Below are 8,507 nucleotides of genomic sequence, written 5' to 3'. Positions count from 1 at the left end.
TTGGATGAGATAGGCTGAGTTAGGAGATTTTCTACTGTTCATTTGTGTGTGTGTGTCTCTTTATTCGTTTTCAATAAACAGTTTATTACTGTATGTGTTATTGCACTTTTATTTGTCAGTGCACAAACCTTCAACATTTACACAAGTGCACGCACACACACACACACACACACACACACACACACACACACACACACACACACACACACACACACACAGGGGGCGTAACAGTCTGGGTGAGTGCCGCCTCTCTCTCTCTCTCTCTCTCTCTCTCTCTCACTCTGCCGGCTGCGGTCGCTCCTCTCACACCGTCTCGCGCTCTGGAGCCTCTCTTACCATCACCTCTGTGAGCTGACTGAACTGAAGCTTTTGTATTGTCGCGGAGGTCGAGTGACACCGGCTGACTTTACGCTCCCTCTCTGGATGGATAGGCGCTGTGGTGGAAGGTGACGGTCCGGGAGAGTCCGGGAACCTGAACGTGAGTACGGAGCTGAGTCTTCACACTCTTTCTCACTCCTTCCTTTACACACAGAGCAGAGGACGTGTGGGTGAAACTGTCACCTGCCACACACAGCCATTGTTCAGCGTTTTAAGCATGAATGAGCTCAGTTGTTACACAGAGATAACTTGCATTCTTAGACCAATTAGCTTGGAAAATGCACAGCAGCATGGTGTAGCTAGTGGAGGACAGTCTTCATTTAGTCTCAATTTCTATCTATCTATCTATCTATCTATCTATCTATCTATCTATCTATCTATCTATCTATCTATCTATCTATCTATCTTGGTTTTTGGTGGGATTTCCCCTGGCAGCTACGTAGATCTTTAGGTCAGTATGTCAGCTTATTCACATCTCATAACAGTCACACATTTCCTCAGTGTTTATGATTCAGATTAAACACTCCACAGCCAGATCATAATGCTCACTGTAATAAACTGCAAGACTTGCTGTACATAAACGTCTCCTCTGCTCTTTCCCCTCACTTTGAACTCAGCTTGTGCTCCACATCTGACATCATTTCCACTCCTAGCCCAGCAGGCTGGTTTTTGCTCCCATTAACTTGTTGCAAAACCAAGTCAAATTGCATTAGTAGATGGAGAGTGAGCTCAGCTGGCGGCATTGAAGTTACTGTACAGCGGCCACTTGTGTGTCTGTCTACAAACGATTAATAAATCATGAGAGGGAACGAGTAAATCAGCTGCTCGTGTCACTGAACCGCTGCAACTGTGTGTTGTCAGTGCAGTGGACATAACATCGTTGAAGTAGTTTACAGATCCTAGATTTTTACCTCTGCCAGTAAATTATGAGGAAGGTTTGGTTTGCAAACCACAACCTGTCAGACTCCTCCAAAACAAACACACGTCTGATAGCTAGAGAACAAACTAGAATTAGCTGAGGTTGTTTTGCTCTAGCAGCTGCGCACTGATCATTTGTTGGCTCCTAATTTTGCTGCTTAATGGTGCTGTGGTCAGATGTTTCACTGGAAGAAACCAATGACAAACATGAATGAAGTGTTACAGTCAGGATGAGGCTCATCAGTAGTAATTTCACCACCTCAGCATTTTGCACCACAGTCGAGAATGCACTGCTCTTTGCGCATGCACCAGCTTTAAATGGACATGAGAGTGAAGTTTACAAAGTGTCTTGTCTTTGACGTATTGTTTCCTGATAAAAGTCCTCTGTTTCTTACTGTAATGCAGACGTCAGAGGGGAACAGTGGGAAAGGGCATGGAAGCAAAACCATACAACTTCATGGAGGATAAAGTGAATTCGATCCTAATCAAATGATAGATTCATGTTCATTGTGAAGGATAATCTCACACAATGGAAGTAGACAAGGCCTAAGAACAGCAGTCTGTGTGTAAAAAAGTGTAAAAAAAAAAAAAAAGGAGCTTTTATTTTGACAGAAATACAGTATTGTATGGCTCATATGCGGGCATAAAAGACTAGAAGAGAGACGGAGATCTGTAGGGAAATGATTCAACCTTAACGGCCTTTTTAGTAAACCGTCAGTACAATGAATCCTCTGTTCCTCCTCCAGAATTCCTGCTTTCAGCTCAACAGTTGTAATATTAAAATCAGTAGAATCTCTTTTTTCTTCTCGTCTCTGTCAGCACTCGGTTTCTCTTCCCCTCTCTCTCTTTCAACCCACTGTGAAGAAGTCAATTAGTAGTCCTCTTTCTTTTATTTGATCTGTCCTCTACTCTGTTCTTCCCCCTCTTCCTCACCCTCAACCCTCCCCTTCCTCCTCCTCCAACCCTTGTACTGAACTATTTTTGACCTAAAGGAAAGATAATATGTGTAGTTTTTGCTCCGACCTTCAAGTCAGAAGGATGACTGTGGTTAGCTCCTTTTACTGCTCTCCAACCAATCCAACCACACACACGCAACAGATAAATGCACATTTTGGGTAGTGGGGACTTTGACACCTTCTGTCTGCATGCAGTTCTAGCTTAGTAAGTCTTGAATCCTGTCGTCCTGCTCAGTTCAAGTCCGTGTAAGATCTCTGAATGCAAATACCTCCGTTCCCTATTGCTGTCCAATCACAATGTCTGTAACCACTGCCATACAGTACACAGACACACACACAAACACACCGCCTCCTTGCTCCTTGATCTCCGTCTTCCTCAGCAATCAGACAGTGCTGCTCTCTTCATCTAGGTGAAGTCTGGGAGACCTTTCAGCACGAGACACTGAATAATAACACACAGTACTGCACATGGGCCAAACCAGACATTTAGGACACAACTCATCTGTTTTCCTATTGTTAGTAATAGTAGTTTTTAGTGGGGTCTATTTTCTAGGCACCTGGCTGGCTCTAGGGATGGAAATGGAGGACAGAGCTGAGAATAAAATAGGGCAGAGGAGAGGAGAAGAGGAGGATAAGAGGAAAGGAGGGCATCAAGAGACTGGCTACAGACAGGAGACAGCGAATAGATGGAGGTGAGAGAACTGGGGGATAAAAAAAGAGATTTGGAGGAGGGTGGATGTGAAGGAGAGAGCAGTGATGGTGTAATTGCTCTCCAGAGGAGTTCAGATAAGCAGCACTTAAGAGCCTCTGTGGTTAAGTAATCACTGTGATTAAGGGCCAGAACGGCTACAATGGTAGAGAGCGATGCTAACAGCTAACCTGACTGAAGGATCGACACCCACTGCACAACATGATCACATTATACTGTAACATAACACTGATGTCAGGTAGGAACGTTTCAGACGAGAGTTTGGCGTCATCTACCTCGCTTCAGATCTTGTGTTGATTCCCACCAGGGAGCTTGCAGCTTTTCTGGATTGCTTGACTTAGAGTATAAGTAAGTATAAGTATATCATAAAGTTAATGTATAGGTCACAGCTGACTGTGCTGTTGCGTCTTTTTTGCACGTTGTGTATCTGAACAGTGAACGTTACAAAGCTGTGCTGTTAGGCCATGCTTTATACAACGCACAATCTATATTTACTTATGAAGTGACTTGTTTATGAATCATCACAATAATTATATTTTGTGTACAGTGATTCAGGCACACTGCGATTTTTATCTGAGATTTATTCTTCCAAACAGCATCGTCTGTTAGCAGCGAGTGGGTGGTTTGCCGTTAAACTCGACTTCTGTGTTCCTGTCTGTGTTTCTCCTTTTTACACATACGCACCCACACACACACACACACACACAGGCACAGTTTTGTACTCCATCACATTCTGCAAAGAGTTGAGGAAGCTGAATGCAGGATCAACAGCTCCTTAGCTCTAACTTAGCAATAACAAGCTGCTGGAGTGTGCATGAGGAAATCAATGTGTGGAAACTTGGCTGCTCATGAAATCACTCTTTATCATCAGCCAGTGGTCTCATCAGAAAATGGCTGCACAATCAGCGCTTAGCTACTTACTCAGTGCTTAACATGCATGACATCATGAGAGGCAAGAGACAACCTTTTGCTGTTACTGAGGCAACAGACTTCAGCCACAGGAAGTCTTCAGGCTGCAGGTGCAGAGTCCACTGCTTCTAGCCAGGTCAGTGTAAAGTTGCATTCGGCTCTTGTTAGCGTATGTGAGGGGTGAACGTACTTCATCTTATGCATGGTACAGATCGTACCATTAACAGTTTCTAACCAGCTGTTGGTTGCAGGAGATCCCTACTAAAACTTTTAATAGTCGAATCTGATTAATCAGATTTTGCCTTTAGTCGACTAATCGTCAAATCATGTTATTTGTTTTCCCCTCATTGATTTATAATCTCATTTGTGTCTTTTTCAGCTCCGGAGAAAAGGGCTTAAACACCCAAACAAATTTAATTCTTCAATTGGCATAAGATAACAATAACAGGATATTCTCCATCCATCCTTTTCCTGATGTCACTCAGTGTCACAGCACCATGGACAGCGTTGTTTGTGTGTGTTGTGGGTGTATGTGCGTGTACGTACTGTATACAGGTGCTGTGCGATCAATAGACAGAGAACGTGCCACTTAAACTTTCTCTCCATGCTTTTCTTTATCTTCATTATCCTCTACATTGTAGATTTATACTGGAGATATCAAAACAACTCATGGAACTATAGTAAACACAAAAGTGTTTAATAAAGCAGAACATATTTAATATTTTAGATTTTTCGAAGTAGCCACCTTTTGCTGTGATGACTTTGTACACTCTTGATATCCTCTGATCAGCTTCATGAGGCTGTCACCTGGAATGGTTTTCCAACAGTCTTGAAGGAGTTCCCAGAGGTGCCGAGCACTTGTTGGCTGTTTTGCCTTCACTCTGCCGTCAAACTCATGCCAAACCATCTCAATGGGTCAGGTGACAGATAACACTTTTGTTTTCGCTGGATAGTTCCATATGAGTTCCTTCCTTCATAGTTTTGATGTCTTATGTATACATCTACGATGTAGAAAGTAACACAAATAAAGAAAAACCATTGAATGAGAAGGTGTGTCCAAACTGTTGACCTGTAGTACTGTACCATACTTTTGTGTGCACATCTAAGTGTTTGTGTGTGCTTTATTATAACTATAGAGCCTGAGGGCCCATCATAATAGCCTGCACTGGCGCCTGTTGTTATTAACTTATGCTACTGCACAGATGAGTCACAACATTAAAACCAGTCACCTGTTTTAATATTACGGCCGATCTGTGTACATAGATTTAAAAGCATGAAGTAGCCTACAACTGGTTGTGGCACAGTTCAGTAACAGAGTCTGCAAAGAGTACTAACAAGCAGAAACTCATCAGCAACTCTACAACTCAGAGTGGAAACTGGAAGATGTTTAAGATTACGATTTAGATTGTGAGTTGATATCCTCCCCACACCCCCACACCTAATTAAAGGAGACACAGAGCAACACTGCAGTTGATTTTGAATGGTGTGTTCATCTATCTGATAGACTGATGGCTTTAGCTCTGTTTGGTCTCCATCAACACATGGACATGTACAGTACATGGCATTGTTAGACTGTTCATATCAAACCAAACAGACAAAGCAAGCTCAAGCAACTATATCTGTACAGCAATGGATGTCATAACGTTAGTGTTGAGGGTTAGACTAATAAATCTACCAGGGAGGCTATCAACATTTAATTGGCAAGTTAACCAACAGGCCAAATCAAAACACATGCACACTCGAGGTGGTGAATGGACAAATAGATTGTTTGTCTCCAGTTCAGAGTGAGGAGCGCCTGCAGCCACACGGCACAGTCTAATTGGAGAATTGTTCTGGAGATGCTGCGAGGTGTCACGATTGTGGTCTTTCAATGAAATGGATGACTCATGAGCCAGTGAGGGTGACAGTGGTTTGAGTCACACACACACACACACACACACACACACACACACACACACACAGTTACACGTTGAACTGGAGGTCTCTAAGCAGAGAGGTGTTTTTGTGACGGTGTGTTTTATCGTAGGCGACTGTGCTTTTGTTTTCCCAGAATCGAGAGCTCATCTGCATCAGCAGCAACACCTCCTGGCCAACCTCTCTTTGTTGTCAAGGCGATAAGGCAATTATTTGTCTTCCTGAAAATCAGCTTCAGTTAATCAGAGACACCAGTTCACTACTAACTTTCCTGTGAACTCCTGCAAGTTTGCAGAAGCGTTTTACTGCTCCATTACTTCATTCATACTGGTGGGGAATTAACAAGTCGTTAGAGCGTTAGATTTTTAGGTCAGAAACTACAATTAATGGAAGAAAGTTTCAAAAAAAAGAATTTTACTATTTCAGAGATCAATGTGTTGTTTTTAGCTGATTTATTCAATCACACACAGACCCCAGTTTTTTCTGATTTCACTGAGGACCAAAGTGATAAATCTTGAAGCCCTGGTCAATCAATAGCATCACATCAAACTTGGTGTGAAGTGGGTGGGGAAGTTAACATGCTGGGTAAGTTTTTCCTGAAAATGGCAGCAACGCCCCCACCGATATAGGTCGATATAGGTGTAGCCAGTGGGTGTGGTTTGGTTCAGGGAGAAATAGTTGTGCCATAGCTGTGTACAAAGTCAGAGGGAATGAAACTGAGTTCAGCATGAGGGTTTCCTCTTCTCAATCAAAATTCTTCTTCTCCTCCACACTTACAAGAAGCAGCCAGACTACAGTTTGTTGGTGTGTTTCTTAACATGGAAAGATGGATTCTTGCATCAACAAACTGTGAAGGCCTTCCTCCATCATTTCAGTGTGAGCCTCTGTGATGCAGCGGAGCACGTCTCTAGGTGTCGATGAAACTGTTTATTGTTTAATATAATAATAATAATAATAAACTTTATTTGTATAGCACCTTTCAAAACACAGTTACAAAGTGCTTTACAGATCAAGTAAAAATAACACTGTCATCACAAACATTTAGAAAAACATAAAACCACAAAAACCTGATCTGCTTTGCAGAGTGAGATAAAACAGTCAGGTTAAAGGCATAAAACCATAATCATCAGTATTGACAATAAAACAAATAGAATAAATGGAGTAAAACAATAAAAACAATAAAATAAAAACAACAAGGGGGCAAACAACAGATATGGATCCCCATTAGTTGACGCCTTGGTGACAACTAATCTTCCTGGTGTCCAGCACCTAAAAAAGAAACAGCTCGCTGTGAGGGAGACTTAAACAAAAGGGGAGGGATCCAGATCTCCTTTTCCATCTTCCTTTTCTCTGTCTTTTCTTCTCTCTCTTTTTGTCACTAAAATGACCCTGTCTTCTCAGTGTCCATTTCGCTCTCCCCTTTTCCATCTCTCACATTATCTCTCTATCTCTTTCCGTTCCTCTTATCTCTTGACATTTCCAATGGGCTGAAAACCCATGAAGTTTACTCTGGTTGGTGGTTTTTATCTTCCTCTTTGGTCCAGATTGTGTGGGCTCTGTGCAACTGTGTTCACTGTCTACTGACACTTTTTCTGTGAAATACTGACTTTGATTTTGAACAGTCTTTCTATTTTCAGTCTTTTTCTTTCTCCGTTTATCTCTTCCAGCTGCTGGTTTGAATCCAAAAGCAAAACACTTTCAGCGGTGACTAATCCGGGTTTCTCTGTCTGTGTGAGCACAGACTTACTCCGTGGTTGTCTTGATCAGGGCTGTCAGTTTAAAAAATAAAAAAATCAACCACAGACAAATTCAAACCGACGTACATAGTGTGTTATTACTAGCAACCAAAGCTGCCAAACAGTTTTGTCTTTGGTTTATTTGCCGTTTGCTGTGACAATCCAAAAATACTTCCAGGCACGTTTTCAGAGGTTTGTTGTCATGATTGTTAGGTAAGCAGGATTTCACATGTTAACGTCCTCTATTATATTTACAGGCTTACTTTGCTAACAGCTCAATAGGACATGCAAATGTCAAACTAATAACGGTATATTTTAAGGGCGCTCCCTGCTAGGATATTTGGCAAACAGTTTGTTGCACTCTGTCATTACATCTTGAATATTGTTTTTTCTCTATAGTTGATTTTAAATGTGATCTAATGCTGCTGGCCCTCGTACCGACTGTGTAAATCTCCTGGAGAGGTGTTGTTCTTTCTCATCCTGGTAGAAGTACTTTACAACTTTACTACAAAAGTTGAAATGATACATTCAGGTTGTTGAGTAAGAAATTAAAGATACTCACAGTTAATCTGAATGAAACCTGAAATGGACAGCCTGATGGTGTCATAATGTTGTTTACAGCGTCAGTTGAGAGAGACAGGAGATGTGCCTCAGTGTCTTTGTGTCTCCCCACAGTCTCTCATCAGGTCTGCAGTTATCGACTGTTTCAGTAATGGACTATTGAAGATGAACAGATGAATATTTAATGATCCCAGTGGGGGGGGAAATCACATTTCTGAAGAAACAAGATATAAACTGATACATATGATGTACATATATTTATAGCTGTACGACCCACTATTTTCACCAACCAGTTGCTAGCTTTTTGTGTAGGTGATGTATAGTGTGTTTATCTGAGCTTGTCTGGGGAAAGCTGCGGTAGCTTTAAATGTGGTTAGTGAACTAAATTACAGGGCTGGGACGATATGCTTTTCTCCCGATTCGATT

At 41.8% G+C, this 8,507-nt stretch overlaps 1 protein-coding gene across 1 annotated transcript in view; it reads left to right on the top strand.

The window, feature by feature from the left end:
* The first annotated feature begins 285 nt into the window (after window positions 1-285).
* The window catches only part of gpr4 (G protein-coupled receptor 4), a 50,987-nt gene continuing 42,765 nt past the window's right edge, over window positions 286-8,507 (top strand). The window contains exon 1 of the mRNA XM_085795766.1: window positions 286-478. The gene's annotated coding sequence lies outside the window, so the exon portion shown is untranslated. The remainder of the gene's footprint in view (window positions 479-8,507) is intronic.

This window comes from Trachurus japonicus, chromosome 13 (genome assembly GCF_045865225.1).
Source record: "Trachurus japonicus isolate A0001 chromosome 13, Traja_1.0".
Classification (NCBI taxonomy): Eukaryota; Metazoa; Chordata; class Actinopteri; order Carangiformes; family Carangidae; genus Trachurus; species Trachurus japonicus.
This window is presented reverse-complemented; position numbering and strand designations above follow the sequence as displayed.